The 21761-nt window shown below is 36.2% G+C and overlaps 1 protein-coding gene across 3 annotated transcripts in view; it reads right to left on the bottom strand.

Moving 5' to 3' along the window:
• Positions 1-21761, bottom strand: part of TENM1 (teneurin transmembrane protein 1) — a 794498-nt gene that overhangs the window by 615521 nt on the left and 157216 nt on the right. The gene's annotated exons all lie outside the window — the stretch shown is intronic.

Raw genomic sequence — 21761 nt, 5'->3', positions numbered from 1 at the left:
TTAAATAAATAAAATCTTTTTAAAAAAGAAAGACAAACTATGTCTTTGCTTCTACATGGACTAGTGGTTTCCAAATTGAAGCTATCTCTACAACAGAATGGAAACCATTATTTTCTAATATACACTAATTATGTAATTATTATTTAACCATTGTTGGAGTTACCCTTTGATAAACACTGATGTAGCAAAAACTAAAACAAAATATTAAGTGAGTAGCTTGAGAGAATATCTGTTTCCATTGATTGGTTTTACCCTGTTATAAGAGCACTGATTCTCAATTGAGGGCCTTATTCTCTAGGGGTGGATTTCAAAATCTCTAGAGCAATGTTATATGGAATGTAACTTGAAAAAGCATACTTACTATCATAATCTAATTTTATATTTGTAAAATAAAAAGGATAAAATAGTTTCTAAAAGAATCTATAGAAAACAACGTTCTCAGCAGAGTTCAGGGAGATACGTTTTTATTTTTCTTAAAAGGAGGTTTATGTTTGCATAGGTTACAAAATAGTTTCAGGGGTTTAGCCCCAGCCCCCCAAAAGCCTCTGGGACAAGGTTCCCATTATGCCTGGATCGCTAATCTGTTAACAGGTCAGGTAAATCACCAGCACTAGCAACTGGCCTGCAGTAATGCTCTGAAGATTCACTAAATACACGGTAAAGAGGATGGTGAGCAAAGCAATCACTACAACTATTAAAACCAAGCAATGAAGAGCAAGCTGTCAAAAAGCAGATAGAGACATCCTTGGGTGTTTTTGCATGACCGATAATCTCGGATTGCCAGATTTAGCAAATAAATCCCATTTGGGACATATTTATACCAAAAAGAAATATCAATTGTTTATCTGAAGTTGAAATTCAGCCGAGCATCTTGTGTTTTATCTGCCAATGCTTAGTGAAACCTTCCCTCCAGCGCATCAATAAGATAACATTTCCCAAAGGATTATGCAATATATCATAGGAGCATATATGTAATATATCAGAGCAAGCAATTCTCTTTAATGAGAAAAAGCTGTGCTGCACATTCGTTTCAGTTGTCACTTCTGAGATTCAACCTATGGTAGGCACAGCAAATAAAAACTGACCCCTTTTATGGAGGACTCGATATTAACCTTACAAACTCCATACATATGCTTTGATAGAGTATCTAAACTCTCTTTGCTTTTGAGAGTGCAGGCTTACATTGGGATTTAGCCTACAAAGCCATTTGCCTACTCAATCCAAGTCACTGGAAGTTAGGATTGAGGAAACAAAGTAAATAAACTCAAAGAAACAGTGTCATAGAGGAAAGGGTGGAAAGCCGACTGGGACTTGAAACCAGAGTTCTCTTTCCTCTTCTACCATTAAACTGCTGCGTGACCATGTAAAAAGTCATTTCACCTCTTTGGGCCTCAGAATCAAAAACAGTAAAGTTAGTGAGACTGGTGATTTACTCACCCATCGTTTACTAAGCACCTTTTATAAACTAAACCCAGAGCTAAGCAGTTGAGATACTCCTCTCAAGGGGCTCATAGTCCACTATGCTTCTAGTTCAAAGATTCTACACTTTGGATTTTGAAATAATTTTTTCAGGGCTTATTTGGGGAGAAAAATGTCTAAAACTCACTATGCTACCTACCCAAACCTCTCCAAATTCCTTGTAAAAGTTTGAGTAATTTAAAAATTAAAAGCATAGTATTTTCAATGGTAAATTTCCTAATTCCTTTCTCAAAGTTCACGGTAACCAATCTCAAATTAACTAAATTCTAAATCTTAGAAATGATTACACTGCAGTCTTTCAAGTTTAGATGCTATTCTTTAGAGAGTGCCACAAATGTAATATTAAAGAATAGATAACCTTTTGAATGTGTTTTATTAAGAATTACTTGAGTTATAGGTCACATGTAAAGCAGTTGAAAGGTCTTATTGGCAAACACATCCCTACAGACTAACATGAGTGGACAGATCTTAGCTTGTCAGTTCAGCTTGGATGAAAACATACAATTAACAGATTGAACAAGCAATATAGATGTTTCCCATCAACCTTTGACAAATGAAAGGTAAGCAGAGCTGTGTGCCTCTCATAAATTGCTGACTTTGTTATGCTGAGGCTTGTGTTATATTGAAAATGCTTTACATCTGTGAATGGAAAATGAAAATCCTGTCAACCATAGCCAAATGTGTTTTGCACATAAGACGATGTTCACTACTTTTCTATGGACATTAAGTCAATGAATACCCCACAAACCCAGGCCAGTGCAGATGGGAATTTTAGCATTAGCATCAGGGCAGCTTCAAAACAAAAACAAAACAAAAAATAAACCGAACCAACCCGCACCAGATTGCCAATTGACATTACGACTGATTTGGTGTTCAAAGAACAATTCTCCTTTTAAAAATAAACCAATAACAATGTTGATATTTATGCATGTTGAGTTATTTTGTTTTTGTTTTTGTTTTGTTTTTGTTGTTTTTATGTTGAGTTATTTTGAAAAGAGGGAGGCAAAAAACTAAATACGGGCCATCATGTGTGGTAGTATTTAAAATCAATTATATCCCTTATTTTGATCATAAACCATCATGAAGTCTCAGATGGAAAATCTTGTTCTGATCACTTTAAGTAGTACATAGTAGCAATCTTTATCAGATAGAAATATGTTGTCTGCTGGGGATATTAATTAGTACTCAGATACAATTACAAGTGTATCTTAAGGTAGAAGTGGTGTAATAAAATAAGCAACTTGGGAACTTGGAACAAAAAGTTCTGGCTTCAAGGCCCTACCTCCGCAGTTATGAAATTCTTCTAGAGTGGCTTTGAGTAAGCTACTTGATCTTCCTTTACCCAAGTCTTCTTTTCTATGAAATAGGGTAATTGTTAGTACCCATCCACCACATGAGGCTCAAATGGAATGCTATGCACAAAAACATCTAACTTCTGAGTTATAAAATGTTACTTATAACAAAGCTAGTGACAGTAGTAAGTCTGTGGCAGAACTGTCCTTCCAAGGTGTTTCATTAATATTCAGTAAAAAAGAAAAAAATGGGTTGGACTTCACTGTTGAATGAAATCTAATACTCTATGGAATGAAATCTGTCTCCAACTTAGGTTAATTGGGCATCTTTGGATGGATCTTCCCTAACTATTCCCCATAACTGGTGCCTTCTTGTCATTCAGGTTTTGGCTACAAACTTCTTCCTAGAGGAGGACTTCCCTGACCACACCAGCTAGAGTACTGCCTCCTTTCTCAATCTATATCGAATAACTTTGTTTTATTACATGGAATGTATTGCCATCTGAAATTATCTTTTTATTTATTTATTTTTTTTGAATTATCTTTTTAGGACGCCTGGGTGGCTCAGCAGTTAAGTGTCTGCCTTTAGCTCAGGGCGTTATCCTGTAGTCCCAGGATTGAGTCCCAAGTCCCACATGGGGCTTCCTGCATGGAGCCTGCTTCTCCCTCTGCCTATGTCTCTGCCTTTCTCTGTGTCTCTCATGAACAAATACATAAAATCTTTAATAAAAAGAAATTATTTTTTAAACAGTTATCTTTGTTGCCTGACAAGAACATGAACTCCAAGAAGGCAGAGAACCTATTTGTCTCATCCACATGTTTACTTCTGTATTCCCAGTGGTTATACAAGTTCTTGGCACATAGAAGGATTTCATAAATATTTACTAAATAAACAAGTGAATAGATCTCCTAACTGCATGAAGCAATATAATTGATTTTTTTGCTTTTTATCAAGAACATAGTCTCTAGGCCTGTCATTACTGGGCATGAAATTTTCCAAAGTTGTTCCATGGAGGGTTTTTCTAAATGGAAGGCCCAGGTTTATTTTTTACCTAGTCAAATGACTGAAAATTCAAGTTAACTCTCCAGGTGAGTAATTAGGAAAAAACTTAATTCTTCAGATGAATTCCACAGAATTGATTATTTCTCCAGAGACCACTGAGCTGCATTCAAATCACCATTTCACTAGGGACTCTGAATGATCCAATTTACAAATCCCCATGAATCAAATTAACTAGATAACTGCCAAAGTGTAATCCCATTCGAGGAGTGAAATATCTGGTTTTATTGTCTACATTAGTTAAATGAACTCCATTAGTTAAACTTCATTTCCATTTGTGCTGTTTTAAGATAGCCCGTTGTAAGCTTTTAGCCCTAAAATATGGTTGTAGTCTTAAAATTTGCTCAGTTTTCCTTATATTATTCCAAATTTGATACCTCACTCTTTTTCCCTCACTGCCACTGAATTAAAACTTTATACGCTTACCCCATAGGGATATAAACATCTCACCAAGGCTTTAAATAAATTGCTAAAATTTTCTAAATGGCTCGCTGTTAATTAAATTAAAACTAACTTTACTTGAATGGGTTAATGCTATGTCAATTTCACAGAAATTAAGGTTTTTTTCCTTAGAAGAGAAAACCCTTTTATGGTCTTACAAAGTTTTTGTGAGGCTGTCTATTAAAAATTCATCCCGGGTATTATACACCTGAATTAAAGACAAATAATTCTTTTGCCTGTGATTCTTAGCAGGTCTTAGGTACAATTCCTATATCATTTATCCGTTTTCTTCCCAATAAAGACTTTTACATTTCCATTTCAGTTCCCATTCTTTAAACATCTGGCTGCAGCTATACCTGCAGTTTTCTGTGAATGTGGACAATTATGGTAGGAGTTATTGTTCTATTCTTGCGCATTAGCACCTGTTACCATTATAAGGCCTGGAAGCAAATAGCAGAAAAATAATAGCAACAGATTTAGAAATGAAATAATCATAACGCTTTTGTGCTTATATAGCACTGTTTTTCCCCTAGTAGGTTTTTTTTTATGAAAACCATTTCATCAATCCTTTAATTCAGAGGTTGGCGAAATTTTTTTTTCTTCCTTTAAAGAGTCAGTAATTCTTTTAGGCTTTGCAGTTTATATAGAACCTGTCTTAACTACACATCTCTTCCTTTATAGAGCAAAACTGATATGTAAATAAATGAACATGGCTATGTTTTATAAACTTTGTTTATGAGCATAGAAACTGGAATTTCACATAATTTTCACGTCACACAATATTATCCTTTTTATTTTCTGTTTGAACCATTCAAATATGTAAAAATTATTTTTAGCTAGCAAATCTTAATTTTTTTTTTATGATAGGCACACAGTGAGAGAGAGAGAGGCAGAGACACAGGCAGAGGGAGAAGCAGGCTCCATGCACCGGGAGCCCGACGTGGGATTCGATCCCAGGTCTCCAGGATCGCGCCCTGGCCAAAGGCAGGCGCCAAACCGCTGCGCCACCCAGGGATCCCCTTAGCTAGCAAATCATACAAAAACAGGAGGCACGGCTATATTTGGCTGAGGGTTGTAAACTGCCAATCCCTGTTGGTTTGTCCCTTGACATTTGTATATGGCAGAAATTATTATCCTTTATATCTCTGATAATCACAGATATGGCACTAAAAAGTTGAAAAAGTTGTAGCAAACTCTAGAATTTATGCCCATTCATTCACTTAATAAATTACTTGTTGATCACCTACTTGGCTAAAAATGAATGTTGCTAACTCCTTGCATCTAACAGCAAGGTCCCCCCCGCAACATTCAAATATTATTGATATGTGCTTCACCCCCACAGGTCAAATAAACTTCTCCACAAGAAAAAAAAGGCCTTGCTTAGTGACTTTACCCTAAGTGTAAAGTGTACACTTTACACACCCAGTGGCTGAAAGACCCATATAGATTTTTCAAAGAAACTAAAACTACAGGAGAAATAAGACACAAGCAGAAATGGTACTCAGGGTTTGGTAAAAATTAGGTTGAAAACAACAGTAAAACTTCCAGGTCAAAATGTATAATATATGATCTACTTTTAAGTTAACTCCTCAGAGATTCAGATAGCATTGTGACATGAGGACCAAGTAGCAAAATTATTACTATAAACAGAGTTTGGTCTTTGGTTTTAGGAACTCGAATAATATCCCAGTGCTCTAAAAGCTCCAGTCTCAAATATGATATATAATGAACCTTTTTAAGAGCATTTTCATGACTGCAAAATTATTTTTAAAAATTTCTGTTTAGTATCCCAAACATCAAGGGGCCTAATTAATTTAGAAAAAAGGCAGTTCCTACTAAAACATACTATTTATCCCTCTGAGGTAAGAGTTAAAGTACAATTGATTTTTATATTTGAGAAACTTAGGTCTACATTAAATGTGTATATATTCTCTGTAGAATTCCCAAGCAATACAACTTAATTTTATAGTCTTTCTTTCTTTCTTTCTTGTGTTCAGTTATCATCCATTTTACTGTAGATTTATGATAAATCACCTATTCTGCATACTGAATGAATAGAAATAATGTGCAGTATTTAAAGAACAAGTTGGTCCACTAAGCTTTGGGCCACATCAGTTCTGAAAGCCGCAAGTATCAGGCTGTGGAAATCACTATTTGGCTAAGTTTTAGACACAAACATGTACTGACTGACATTATATTTAAAATATTGACCAGAGGGGGATCCCTGGGTGGCTCAGTGGTTTGGCGCCTGCCTTTGGCCCAGGGCGCGATCCTGGAGTCCCCGGATCGAGGAGCCTGCTTCTCTCTCTCTCTCTCTCTCTCTCTGTCTCTCTCATGAATAAATTTAAAAAAATAAATGAAAATAAAAGATTGACCAGAGTCTTATAGTCTTCATCATCCTAGAGAGGATAATGCCCCAGAAGAATAATGTTGGATGATGACATGCATACAATTTTACTGAATAGCTTGTGTCTCATGAATAAGGACAGAAGAATCTAAAAAAAATTCAGTGCATGGGTCATGGTATAAATAATGATCCTGGCTAGTTCTGTATAAAACATGTAGCCACTTGGGGTGCCTGGCTGACTCCATCAGTAGAGAGGTGACCCTTGATTTCAGGATGGTGAGTTCAAGCCCCACATTGGGTGTATTAAAAATAGTTTTAAAGCATGTAGCCACTACTCTCAGTCATGAACACTACTTATAAAGGACATACATTCTTCAATACCTCCCTTAAACTAAGACCTATATTCTTACTATCCATTAAAGTATGCTTTGAATAATGCATTTAGTTAGTTTCATTACTAAAATCTAACTACTATCAATATGCTTTACCAAGTGCAAGAGGAAGCTTTACATTTTTAGCTATTTTTGCAGGGAAGTGATTAGCTTCCACTAAATCTCCTGATAAGCCCTGAGAATGCAGAGTCTTGCCAATTCCCAATCAATTCTGTTTGGCCTTATGATTCACTATTACTGGAGTGAGCTGGTTCTCAACAGGCAACATGACCTTCAGTTTTACATGAAAAGTTAAAATTTTTAAAAAGTTATATTGAGAATATTGAACACAATGCAAAAGTGTTATCACTTCCAAAAGGTCAAAAAAAAAAAAAAAAAAAAAAGCAATGCTCCTACCAAAGTATTGTTCTTCATGACCAAAAAGCAAAGACAAATTTTCAAAATTGTATGGAGCGGTACTTAGTCAAAATAAAAAAAAAATTTGGACCATAAGTATATCTAGTGTTATTTTATGGTGAGGAAATGGAGGTGAGGATGTTATGTCAGTTCTTCATTTTTACAGGAGTAAATGCTTTAACACTACTTAAGATAATGAAAGTCAAAATCCCTCTACTCTAAATACATAGAAATGATAGATTTGTCATAAAAAGAGAAAAGCAAAAAAAAAAAAAAAAAAAACATAGCTGTGTTCAAAGACAAGATTAACATCTCCTTGGCCTGGAAACAGAAGAGAAACTGCAAAGCACTGTGAAACAAATGATGCTTTGGGTTCTGAGCCCAGAAGTATGTGATGCTACCCAAGACTTCAGCTTCAGAGGGGTGTCAGCAATATAAGTACTCTGAGGCAGGCAAGGTGAATAGCAAAGGCCTCCTGAAAGGGTTACAGATTTATAATCAATGGCTGACCTAGAAAGAAAAGAACAAGGCACAGGCTCACACTCCAGCCCTGAGCTAAGTACTCACTGCCTCAAGGATGGAATGAGTGAGAGCTCTAAAACACAATGATGAGCAATAAGAAGTCAACACTAAAATGACAGTTCTCAACCTAGCCTAGATGGATGGAAACTTTAAAAGCCCTATTAGGGGATCCGTGGGTGGCTCAGCGGTTTAGCGCCGCCTTCAGCCCAGGGCGTGATCCTGGGGACCCGGGATCGAGTCCCATGTCGGGCTCCCTACATGGAGCCTGCTTCTCCCTCTGCCTGTGTCTCTGCCTCTCTCTCTCTCTGTGTGTGTGTGTCTCATGAATAAATAAATAAAATCTTAAAAAAATAAAAATAAAAGCCCTATTAAATATTAAATGAGTTAAAAATGGAATCACAATAGAAATTTTAAAAATATATATTTAGAAATTAGAGACAGCAAAAGTACGGCATAGCAACATTTGTGGATGTTACATAATGAGGTAGGGAAGGAAAGTAAAAGTAAGCACTGGAATTATTACAATAGAAAGTAGAAAGCAGAGAAAGGAACCAAAAAGGCGAAAATCTGGATCATTAAAAAAAAAACTTACAAAATAGACAATCCTTTGGCAAAACTGATAAACAGAAAAATTAATTAAAAGGACTATTTTTATGAAAATACAAATTACTAAAACACTCTAAGGAAGACACAAAAAAGTAAAAATGAAAACTAAACAATAATCATTAAACAAATGGAATGTGTAATTAAAAGTCTCCCACTTCAAGATACAACAGGCTAACACAATTTCAAATACAAAATTTATCAGACTTTCAGGAATATGTAACTTCTACATATAAACTGTTTTAGAGACTAAAAAAAGAGCAAAAGTTATCCAACTCATTCACTGAGGCTTGTAAAACTTTGACACAAAAACCTGACAAAGGCCATTTGAGAAAGGAGAATTCCAGACTAATCTTACTCATGCAAAAATCCTTTTGAAAAGAGCAAATCAAAACCAGGAATGTGGAAAAAAGATAATATACCATGGCCAAACTGAGTTTATCCAAGAAATGAATGGATGGTTCAACACTGGAAAAATTAATCAGTGTAGTTAACCAAAATAACAAAATAAAGCAATATAAACATATATGACCTGAATAGATGCAGAAATAGCATTTAACAAAAATGAGCATTTTTCATATTTGAAAACCTATTTTTATCCAGGAAATTAGGACTACATCAGTAGTTCTTTGACTTCTTAAATATTTATCTTTTAACAACTTAAACATAATAATCAATGCTATAATTTTAGAAGCGTTCCCATGAAAGTCAGGACGAAGACACCCATTCTCACCACTTCCATTTGAACATTTTAATGAGGGTACTAGACAATATAATAAAACAAGGAAAATAAAGCAGGTATAAAAATGGAAAGGATGAGATAAAACTGTTATTATTTGTGAATAACATAGCTGTCTACATAGAAAAATCCAAGAGTAAGTACAAACTATCAGAACTAACAAGAAAGGTTAGGAAAGTTTCTAGAAATAAAATCAATATGTAAAAATCAATAGCAAACCCCTATACAAGTAATAACCAATTAGATAATTCAATAGAAAAATAACTAAGATCCAATTTATAGGATTAACAAAAGCTAAAAAGAAACTGAGAATAAAACTAGCAGCTGAGCAAACCCTTTATAGAGTAAGCTGCAAAAATTATTGAAGGACATAAAAGATTATAACAAATGGAGAAATAAAATATGTTCATGAATTGGAAGACTCAATATCATAAAAATATGAATTGTACTCAAATTAAACTCCATATATATGTACCCATACCCAAAAGACCAAATTAATGCCAATCAATCAAAGACATAAGAGCAAATTGAAAACACAAGTCACAAACTTGAAGACAATTGCAAAGATCACAACTACAAAGATTAGTATCCAGGGCTTTTTTAAAAAAGATTTTATTTATTTATTCAGGAGAGACACAGAGAGAGAGAGAGAGAGAGAGAGGCAGAGACAGGCAGAGGGAGAAGCAGGCTCCATGCAGGAAGCCCAATGTGAGACTAGATCCCAGGACTCCGGGATCACTCCCTGAGCCAAAGGCAGATGCTCAACCGCTGAGCCACTCAGGCATCTCCAGGATTTTTGTATACATATAAAAATACAACTAAACAAAAAGTAGAAGAGTGAACAAATGATATCACCAGGCAATTCTCAGACAAGTAAACCTGAATAGACACGTAAAAAAGCACTGTGCCTCATAATCAGTGGCATGTAAATTAAAACAGTGAGTACTCATAATGTATGCAAACTGGCAAAAATTTAACAAGAACAAATGTTGATAAATATATAGAGAATTAGCAATTTCACGTACTGATGGTGGGAGTCTTATCTCGTGTGCTTTGGAAAGCAATTTGGTAACACCTAGTAAAGGAGGATATTGAGAATATTCATGTTCCACCTCTAGGTGTATACTCTAACATACTCTCTTACACATACACACAAAAAGTACTCACCAAAATGTCTACTGCAGCACAATTTGTAAAATTAAATTTGGGGAACAGTCTAAGTGTCCATTACCGGGGAAGATTAATATATTCACCTAATGCACCATATATACAAATTAATGAAATGAAACAGTACCTCACATACCAGCAGAGTTAAATCACAGAAGCAAGAGACAAAAGAATATTGAAAAAGGCTATGTATTTAACGGAAATCTATATGAATACTGTAAAAAAAGTATATATAGGCATGATAAATATCAAACTCAGGATACTGGTTACATCCAAGAGTTGTATTTGAGAGGAAGGGAAATGAGATTGGGAGGGTTAAGAAAGTTTTAATGTTGTCTGTAATGTTTTCACTCCTGAAAGTAAATCTAAAGAAAATACATACTAGATTTAAGCTGATTCAAAGAGTAATAGGCATATGAGGATCTGCTATATCAAATCCCTGTACATTTGACATATTTCATCATTAATAAAAAACACAGAAGAAAATCAAAACTATTTCATCCAATCTTTTTAAAAATTTCTCTCCAGTTTAGGAGCCAGCCATCAACCTATTACTGAAAACCCAAGATAAACTCAAATAGAATTAAAAGTTTTGTATGGAGGGGATGCCTGGGTGGTTCAGTCCATTAAGCATCTGCCTTTAGCTCAGGTTATGATAAGGGAGTCCTGAGATCGAGCCTCACATCCGGCTCCCTGTTTGGTGAGGAATCTGCTCCTCCCTCTGTTCATGCTTTCTCTCTCTTTTGCTCACTCTCTTTCTCAAATAAACTTAAAAAAAAAAAAGTTTTGTATTGAGGATTTAAAGTTGGCACTTAGCAGCTATATGCTGACTTCACATGCCACTAAAGATTTCCGAATATTAAATTCTATAAAACATCAAGTGATTTCATGGCCAGAGAAGCTGATTTAAATATATATTAATGCAACTTAATGCTATACAACCCCCATCCCCAAAATTGCAGTAATTAGAAGATAAAGCAAAGAAGCCTACAAATTGTGAGCTGCAGGGAAATTCCAAAATTTCTTACAAATTGCTGCTGGGTTGTTTTAATGACATCTGGCTTTAGAAGTCAAATATCTTACACCATAATTATCTAAAATTTCACATATAGAAGATGATTGAGAGAAAAGGAAAGCAGAAGGAGGAAGAAGGAATGAAGGCAGAGACCAAGCTCTGGTGACCAAGACCCTGGAATTCCCCAGCCAAAGAGCTGGAACCCATTTCGAAGATTTGTAAGGGTTTCTTCCCCAAGTCCTTACCCCTAAAGGCAGACATGACTTCTTCGTACACATCCCAAGGTCTAACAGGGTCAAGAGACAGCTGTTTGCAAGATGTGGTTGGAGTTTATACACTGGCTGGAATGTCAACTGTGGGTATGTTAGGACACTTAGAGGTGTGTCCAAGTGTTCTAAACTTGAACCTGGCCGTCTCGGTCACTACAATGGTATATTTGTCAAATATATTTTATTTAAAAGTATGTAGTTTAAAATACTGCCTGTAAATTTTTAGTGATATGGTAAGTCAATCTCCATATATGTACCCATACCCTGTGGCCTAGCAAATGTTAGGGGTGGGCCTGGCTTGATCCTTTTATCCTTTTCTTTTCCTGCTTCTCCAAAGCCTATTTCTATACTAGTCTATTAAAAAAAAGTTTTAAAGAGAGAGGTAGAAATAATTGTCATGCCTGTTTCATAGAGTTGCTGTAAGAATTAATTGATTTAATAGATGCAAAAAAGCTTTGCAGCCAACCGGCATTAGATAAAAGACACCACACATCTTGTTTTCCTGGCATAGTCTTCTGTTTTATATGTGTTGGCCATGAAACAGTCTGAATTTCTGCTCTGTGGATACGTGGGGCACTGCTGATCCTGCCTTGATGCACACTGAGTAATGAAGGCACTTGGCTTTGGGTGGGTCTTCAGACTGCCCAACACTGAACTTATAGGTAGTTCTTTTATCCTTCATCTGGAGCACTCTTTGTCTCCAGTCCCTTGAAGTCTTACTTTTATCCTGATCTATGTCCTACTTGATTTTCCTTAAATTTATTCATAAGCCAGATGTTAAGAACACTTCTTATTTAAAAAAAATAGTTCTTATTTATCCTCAGGCTAAATCTCAACAACAGGTATTAATCACTTTTTCTTGGAACCAGTTTGTATTATACCAACTCTTTCCAATATCCAGAAGGAGATACCCCATCTCTTCTCATGCCTTACCTCACTTTGAAGTCAAAACATCCTAGCAGGTAGTGGGCATGCTTTTGGCCATTTTATAGATGAGGAACCTAGACTCAGACTGATATGGCAATTTGCCTGTGGTCACATGATAAAGCACATGTTTGTCAAACCTACAACTGGAATTTAGGGTGGTCTGCTTACAAAGCCCATGTGTTCCTCCTATGTTTAAAATAACTTAGTAAATCTTGCAGGTATATATTACACTGCTCTCCTCTTTTTGATTTTTTTTTTTGAAACTCATGCAGCTAGTGTGGTAAGAAAACTCAGGGAGTCCTGTCTTAGGGAACAAAGGCTCAAGTTCACTACAGGCCTCTTTTAGAAAACCAAGAGGAAAGCAGTGGTGCCCTGAATCCCTGTAGCCTGCCCATGGCTAAGGCAGAAAGGGTCCTTGCAGTTGACTCATAGTCCAATCCAGTTCTTCAGTCAAGCAATGATTAGAATTTAGGACCAAAGTTACCAAGCAGGGGGACTTTGGACATGGTAGATATTTAGACTAAGATCAGAGATTATCATTCTGGCCCACTTACGGCACAACTGAAAGAAAGAGATTTGCCTGAGGAAGTGACCTGTGTTATTTATATTCTCAAAGTGATTGAGGTTGATCAGTGACTATCTACAGTGTATCCTCTACTTTTTAACTAATATATACTTCAAGGCATTTTTAAAAAAGATTTTATTTATTTATTCATGAGAGACACACACAGAGAGAGAGGCAGAGACACAGGCAGAGGGAGAAGCAGGCTCCATGCAGGTAGCCCGACGTGGGACTCGATCCTGGGAGGATCAGGCCCTGGGCTGAAGGCGGTGCTAAACCACTGAGCCACCCGGGCTGCTCACTTCAAGGCATTTTAAATACAGTTATGTCACATATCATTTGGTTAATCAAATGAATGTTTGAAAGAGTTCACAGGCAGCATGAGGCCTGTTTTTTCCTCTTCAAATCACAGAATTGCAATTGGCTAAGCATCAAACTTAAGTCCTAAAAAACTCCCAAGAAGGTTAGCATTTCAGAAGCCAGGAAGTAGGGATCCCTGGGTGGTGCAGCGGTTTGGCGCCTGCCTTTGGCCCAGGGCGTGATCCTGGAGACCCGGGATCGAATTCCACGTTGGACTCCCGGTGCATGGAGGCTGCTTCTGTCTCCGCCCCTCTCTTTCTCTGTGTGACTATCATAAATAAATTAAAAAAAAAGAAGCCAGGAAGCTCAGCTGGACTCTTACTTAAGGGAAAAATACATTTCTCATTCTTAACTATTGTTTTCTTTGCCCCATAAATGTATCTAGCTGTTCTTTTGTTGGCCTACCAAAAAAACTCCAGTTCAAAAAGGTATCAAAGGAAATTTAATTATCAAGGTAAAAAGCCACAACTCTATTTTCTCTAGTTTTGAGCTACCAAAACAGCTTTCTATAACACCTAAGATTTAATATTCCATACTTTAGCCATTTGTTCATGAAAAATGTTCAATCTTATCTGATCTATTCCCCAGAATGCTCTTTAAAACTATATATGACAGATGTCCGAAGTTCACTTGTCTCTACCTAACAGTCTGCCACTTGTTTTGCTTAATGTTATATGTTAACACGTGTATTACACAGAGAATAAAACCTTGGTGGTGTGAGAAAATTGTAAATTTTTTAAAAGTCTAAATTCTGGGCAGCCCTGGTGGCGCAGCAGTTTGGCGCCACCTGCAGCCTGGGGTGTGATCCTGGAGACCCGGGATCGAGTCCCACATCGGGCTCCCTGCATGGAGCCTGCTTCTCCCTTTGCCTGTGTCTCTGCCTCTCTCTCTCTGTGTCTATGAATAAATACATAAAATCTTTAAAAAAAAAAGTCTAAATTCTAAAATATTTTCATTTATGTAATAGTTTCATTACTTTCATTTGCAAACAGTGATTCTTGCTAACTCCTAAGTGTTACTAGTAGCAGTCCCTTAGGACATTTAATGAATAGATAAAAATAATTTGAAACTAGTGTATTGATTGCTTGTATATCAATGGATGCTTGAGTAAAAATATGTTTTGGAAATGTATTCCTTTAAAAGTTTAAATAACCAGCCTAGGAATCTTGTATTAGTATATTAAACTTGAATCATTTTTATGAATTAATATAAAGCAATGAATTATTGCCATATTATATTGCTATATTAACTATATTGTCCCTCTCCTGGTTATCTTAAGTAAATAACAATTGATTTGAGAAGTAAGGACATACATTATTGCCCTTTTCTAACCCAGTTCCAACTGAAATTTTAAACTATTGACAAATGAATAAAAGAATCTGCCAAGAGAAACTAAGTTAATATAATCAAATTCATCAAGTTTTTCTTTTCAGAAACTAGAAAGCATTGCTACTTTGTGAATTTCATCCATTCATATTTAAGAACCTCAGGATTTAGAGTTAAAGGTTTCCTCTTATTCTCCCCCCTATTCTTCTAGGAGCAGAGCAGATTGATCACTGGGTTGATTCTTGCTTCCATCTTCCAGTGCTTTAAGTTTCAGGCTTTTAAATTGTAAAATAAATGCTGGAAGATAAAGCTAAGCAGATTCTGTAAAATTATAAAAGTATAGAATATATTCCATTGGTAAGGAGAAGTGAAAGAAAACATTAATGAGTTTGGGTATCAAAATAATATTCCACTACCTAAAAGAGATGAAGAAACAATATAAGAAAAATATGGGTGGGAAAACAAACAAAAAAGAAAAGAAGAAGAAGCAGAAACTACATATTCCTCAACTAGATTATGGCAATAACTTCCTAACTTGTCACTGGTCTCCAGTATGGGCTTTCTTAAATCCAACTCACATCCAAATAACCAAGTTCATCTTCATAAAATAAGACTTTCATCATATAGCCTTGTATAAAAGCCTTTGGGAGCAAACTGTTGGTTACAGGATCAAGGCCAGACTTTTCAGCTGCCTACAGTCTGGTCCATCCTATATACCAAACATTCCTTGTCGTATCTCCCCAAACAGTCTTCCAACCCAGTCAGCATGGTTCCTTCCAACAGCTGTGCTTATTTAATTTCGTGATTCTTACTTACAGGGACTAGGCTCCCCCAGTTTTGAAAGCCTACTTATGCTTTGAGGCACAGCCTCAGATCATTCATACAGCCAATATAATACAGTCTCACTTCCCAGAGCCCTAATATACTAGTATTCTGTTCCAAAGATGCTTGCATGTGATTTTCTGCTCTGCTGTATTATTCTCCAATTGTTATGTTTCATGAATTCATCCCTTCAGAAAATATTAACAGAGCTCTTATCACATACAACAAAATATCTATGAAACTCTAAAAAGTGATTCTCAGCTGTGGGGACAAATGCCTCAAGTATGAAAATGTGTGTGTGGAGGGGTGTTGTGGTGGTGGTTGTTATAGTGACCAAGAGATTTACTGGCATTTAGTCAGAGAAACTAGGGGTAATATTTATGATGCAATGATATAGGGTAGTCCCATAGTATGAAGAACTCTCTCTCCCAAAAAGTGACTATGGAAGGCCTCAAAATGAGCTAGACATGGCTCATGGTCTCAAAGAGCTTTTGGTTCAAAGGGAAGATGGTATAAGTGTCATGCATAAAAATGTTATATCTCAGTCATAAACTATTTGGTGTCAGAACTATGTTGGTCATTTTCCATCAGTCACTCACAGTATCTAATACTAGTCTGGATACATGGTAGCTACAAGGTAAAGACTTACTGACTTGAAATATATATTTTTGAAAACCCTGAAATTCAATGTATATTCTGTCATCCAGGGGAGGGATACTCCTATAGATAATCGTGTCATCCTCACTGCATTTTGAAATCAATAAAGAAGACAAAGCTGTGACAATAGAGCCTGCTAAACCTCCTCAGGGCCAGCTATGAAGTTTTTGGAGTGGAAAAAGCAGCCTCTGGCCATAAGTAGTAGGAGGCAGGGAACAACAAAGGGTTGGGAAAACATTGGAAACCTCAATTCCTTCTCTTGAACCATGGGTTTGCTATAGAGCATTTTACCTTATAAAGATTGGTGCTGAATAACTGCAGATTTGCTTTCTTTTTTCATATCCTCTTCCTGACTACAACAATCATAAACTGCATACATTGCAGAAGAAAAATTTACTCAGCTCATCTACACAATATTCTTCCTTTGTTTATGATCAAGTTTTATTCATCTGTACCTCTTGTTGGGCTGCAACAGTTAAATAAAATGACAAATAGTTTTCATTATACATGTCAACAATGAAAAAACACATACATGCATATTTAAGAACACTACTTTGAATGTACACTGTGCCTTTCTTCTGAAGGGAACACATTTTTTTTTTTTGCATTTGCCCTTACAACAGCACTAGGAGATGATCATCCCATTTTATAGCTGCAGAAACTGTGGTCCTCAGAAATAAAGTAACAGTCTGTGTCAAGGCCTGGACTAGAAGCCACAGCTCTTAACTCCCTAGACAATATATTACTCAAGAGACTTTATTTATCAGCCTTTATTGCTTCACAGATAAGAAGAGCCCTCCAGGAAAAGCAACAAATCTACATACCATCCGAGATGCTAGACTTCTGCAATCTGTTTGGTTTTGCAGGATTTTCTGTGTTACACTGTTCTTAGTTAACTCTACACCAGAGCAGGCGGGAGACCAAGATTTGTCATTTGCAAGAGTTGGCGTCAATCTGCACTGATCAACAAATTCTAACTCAGTAAGTTGAGCTTGCTCTGGAGGAACAATGTTGGAACTGTCTCATGCCTGCAACTCTCATGGAAAATAATGATATTTTGATTGAACATCACAGATGAATTATATTATCTTACAAACTACCACAAGTCCAATAGGCTATAGAATCTACTTTCATAAGAAATAAAGATGCTATTATAGGCAATGAAAATTTTTGGAATAAAAAGCACAAAAGCAGATTGTTCCAATGAAGACTAAGTGTTCACTATAATGTATTACTATTAATAATCCCGATAAATTCTTAAAAATTAGATATACAAAGGTACATATACTTCAGAGATACCTACTTGAATTAACAGAAATTCTAAAGTAGTTGGTTTGTGGGATGAAAAAGCAGTTGACTTAGAAAACTGGACTTTGGAATTCTAATATATTGTGGGAGTAAGACCCCTCATGCCTATCAGGCCATCCTAAGGAACCAATCAGATGTAACATTTATGACTAATCACTTCAAATAGATTACAGACTCCTTAAGGGCAAAGAGAATTCCTCATAGGCTCTTCATTAGGAATAATGAGATAATGAATGTAAAGGGATTACCCAATGTCTGACACAAAGAGGAGTAACTAACAAACGATAGCTTCTATATTATTGTTTTTAATTCACTATAGTGCCCCTCAGAGTATCTGGATATTGCAAGTACTAAGTGCTCATACATACTCCTATTTAGCATCTAATTTTCAGACAAATAGAATGTTCTCTACATTCCTAATAGTAAAATAAATGTAATTTACTAGAAATGGTATATTACATTTGGGAGTATCAAAAACAAAGCATGGATAGCAGCATAAAGGCCAGTGTTGGTGCCCAACATCTACGACATAAAACATTTTTCTAGATTTCTTTGTGGGGTTGATAATGACACCATTACAACTCAGATGTTTTTGATACTCCACTATAACCAGTGAAAAGCAACTTCCAAGCTCATTAAGCTGGTAAATATAGTAGATTCTTAGAATTTATGGATTTAACATTTGCAATTTCAACTATTCATGAAGTGACTCCATGGGTCCATGACCTGTAGTTAACCTGTAGTGCTGCTGACACAGGAATTTGGATCTTTGGGGTTGAGAGTCTGGTATACTACAGCTAGCAAGTGAGCTGGCCAACTTCCCAGCATCCAAAACTCTGTTCTTCTCTACATATTGGGGTATATGCAGCAACTCTACTATAATGACAAAAGGTAACTTTATTTCTATGTGGAAAATGGCCCTGAAAAGAAAAACAACTGCTAGTGCTAATACTGGCAATGAAAAGAAAGTGCTAGTTCTTAGTCAGAGGGTGGCTTTGTAAATGATTTTTAGTCTTGTATTTATAGAATCATTAATGGCCTGAAAAGGGTCTGTTAAATTTTTTAGTTATACTTTACTGCATTTTATGAGGGAAATTATATGCTAGAGTGATATTTGAGGATATGGGGAGTCAAGAAGGTCTTAGAGCCTATCCCCTGTGAATGAAGAAGGTGTGCTGTCCTCCCATTATGGCGCTCCATTAGAAACAACAGCATGTCACTCTTAATGGATAAGTTTATAAAAAAATATTGCAGAAACTATTTTATGTATTATCTCTCAGGCTACTCTAGAGACTGAGGGCTAGTAATCGGGTTACAAGGACAATTGAATCATTATTAAAATTCCACAGAAACAATTAAAATGCATGCTCACTCCAAAACTGCAGGTCCTTATTAATTGACATTTTGCAAACAGAGATGCCTTTAATCTTCACTAAATAAATGTAAATGTATTCTTTAAGTCTTAACAACGTTATGTAGCAGTTGGCACTTAGTCAAAATTTTCTATTTTCACCTGATTTATCTTTGAATGTAATTTATGCCTGGTATTGCTTTTGTTATATTCATTTTAAGGATGTGTTTGTTGAAAGCTCAACTACTGTGTCTTTAAAAAGAATGATTTTTCACCCTAAATAAAGCATCATGGTTTTGCAACATACTTGTGTTGATTTTAAACATCTGAGAATTAAAAACACATTTAAGTTTGAAATGCTTGTGAGTTAAGGTGTCAAAATGTACAAAGAATTATAAAAGGGAAAAAAAGAATTATAAAAGGGAAACATAAAGACAAAGACTACATAGATTTCAGCTATAATGCAGGGCACTGGGGAGAGGTTAGGACATAATAATACATTTGTAGAAATATACAGGATTCCCTGGCTATCTGAAAGGACAGTGATCCTATGAAACCTTTCATAAGCCAAATGGTGTAAAGTGAAGAAGCAATTATCATTAATTTATGTGGAAAAAATTTTGAGCATTCCTAGACCCCAAAAATAACCTCTCTTACAGTTTTCTAATACATTAGGATACATCTTGCTAAGGGATGCACAAAATAAATCCTGATCAAGCACAGATGTTCACAGACACAGTTCAAAGCTATGGTGGCTTGAGCCTGAGATGCTGAGTGTAGTTCCCAGGGAAGGAGGTTGGAGGGGCCACTCTCACTTGCTCCAGGTGCAGGCTGCCTTATAACAGCTAGCTGAAAAAGCAATGCTGAATGCTATTTTTGCTTTTTGCCTTTTTCCACAAAAGCAAAAATCCTCTCTGAATTGCTTTCAGTTAGCAAAAACAGGAACTCATGCAGGTCATTCATAAAAACAAAGTGGTGTAACATGAACTTTCAAAAAGTGGGGGATACCTGTATTGCATTGCTTACTAAAACTAAGTCATTCTGATAATATTTCAATGGCTAATTGGGACTTTCAGCTTTATTTCACATGGGTGATTTCTAGTGACAAAGAGTCAAAGGAAAGGCAAATACTAGGGAAACCTATGGTATAAAACCATCTTAATTTCTTCTATCAGAACAATGCTGTGAAACATGGCAATCTATTTTTCTTTTTAGTGGCACCATCAGGCTTCCACTCTGTGTACAATGACTTAATTTGAATCCAAAAGTGAATGCTTCAATAGTGGCTCATTTTGTAGTCCTGACTTCCTCCAAGGAGTTTAAGTATTATGACCCCTGTCAACACCCTCCTGATGAGATAGGCATAATCAGGGGTACAAGGGCAGGGAATCGTCACCGAAAGATCTTAAATATCATTCTATACCAGTTCACTGAGCACCAGATGATAATAGCCACCATTTCCTGAATATATACCTTTTGTTAGGCTTCACATACATTAGCAAATTTTTTAAAAGATTTCATTTAGTCATGAAAGACACAGAGAGAGAGGTAGAGACATAGGCATTGGGAGAAGCAGGCTCCCTGTGGGGAGCCTGATGTAGGATTCAATCCCAGGACCCTGGGATCATGATCTGAGCTGAAGGCAGATGCTCAACCACTGAGCCACCCAGGTGCCCAGTTAATTTCTTTAATTTGGCTAACGGGTACATACTTTTTGTTAACTATATTCTATAGATAAGGATATTCCGATTCAGTGAGGTTCGTTCATTCATCCGTTTATACATTCTGTACATAATAAATGAGCACCTACTGTGTTAACTAAAATGTCCGATTCATAATGTAATCTCTTGGGCTCCAGTATCTCCTTGAAACACATCTTCCCTCAGGAGAATGGTTTTGGTTCTCACTGGTGTCTCCTCCCTTCCTGTTGCAACATCCATCCCAAGAACCAGGCACAAAAAAAAAAAAAAAAAAAACAAAAAAAACCAGGCACAAAAACTCCTGGACACCACTGGGCAAAGTGAATAAAACATAACCACCATAACTTGCATGCTAACACTGTTCTGAGCTGCGTAGGCAGTGACCTTCCCAACTCTAAGGGATATCACACTGTAAGACCAGAGGATTTAACCTAGACTATACTTCTTAATATATATCACTGCACCTTCCCGGAAACCCTGCTGATATTTTTAAAGGTCACACTGGGCCCTTTTTTGCTTTGTTTTATTTCCTGAATCTATTTTATAGACTAGTAGATATCACCTGTCAAGAAGTTTTATATACTAATGTGCCAAAATGATCCTTTCCGTAATTTCAACCAATGTTTCTAGTTTCATTATTTGTGCCTAACTAAGTAAATCCCTTCTCTCCTTGGTGTATTTGTTCTTCAGATACGTATAGACAGTTCTCATGTTTCTCATTAGTCATTACTTAGCCAAGCTGTATATAATTAATCCTTTTAATCTTTCCTCATAAATTAGTCTCTCTAGGCTCTTAGAATGTATACTACATTTTCCCAGACTTCTTTTTAAATAGGGTCCCCTGCATTCCACATGTCATTCTAACAGAATCGAGTGGGAAAGAACTTTATCTGCTTCAAAATGGCCTGTGGAATGCCACATTCTTGGGTGTACTTTGGCTAAAGGGGTAATCATTACACCAAGGCAGCAAGACAGAGTCAGTAAAACAATAAAGCCTCATGGTCCCATTTTTCACATCTGTCCAGC

This window comes from Canis aureus, chromosome X (assembly GCF_053574225.1).
Source record: "Canis aureus isolate CA01 chromosome X, VMU_Caureus_v.1.0, whole genome shotgun sequence".
NCBI classification, from domain to species: domain Eukaryota; kingdom Metazoa; phylum Chordata; class Mammalia; order Carnivora; family Canidae; genus Canis; species Canis aureus.
The sequence above is the reverse complement of the archived record's forward strand: the minus strand, read 5'-3'. Positions and strand labels throughout refer to the sequence as shown.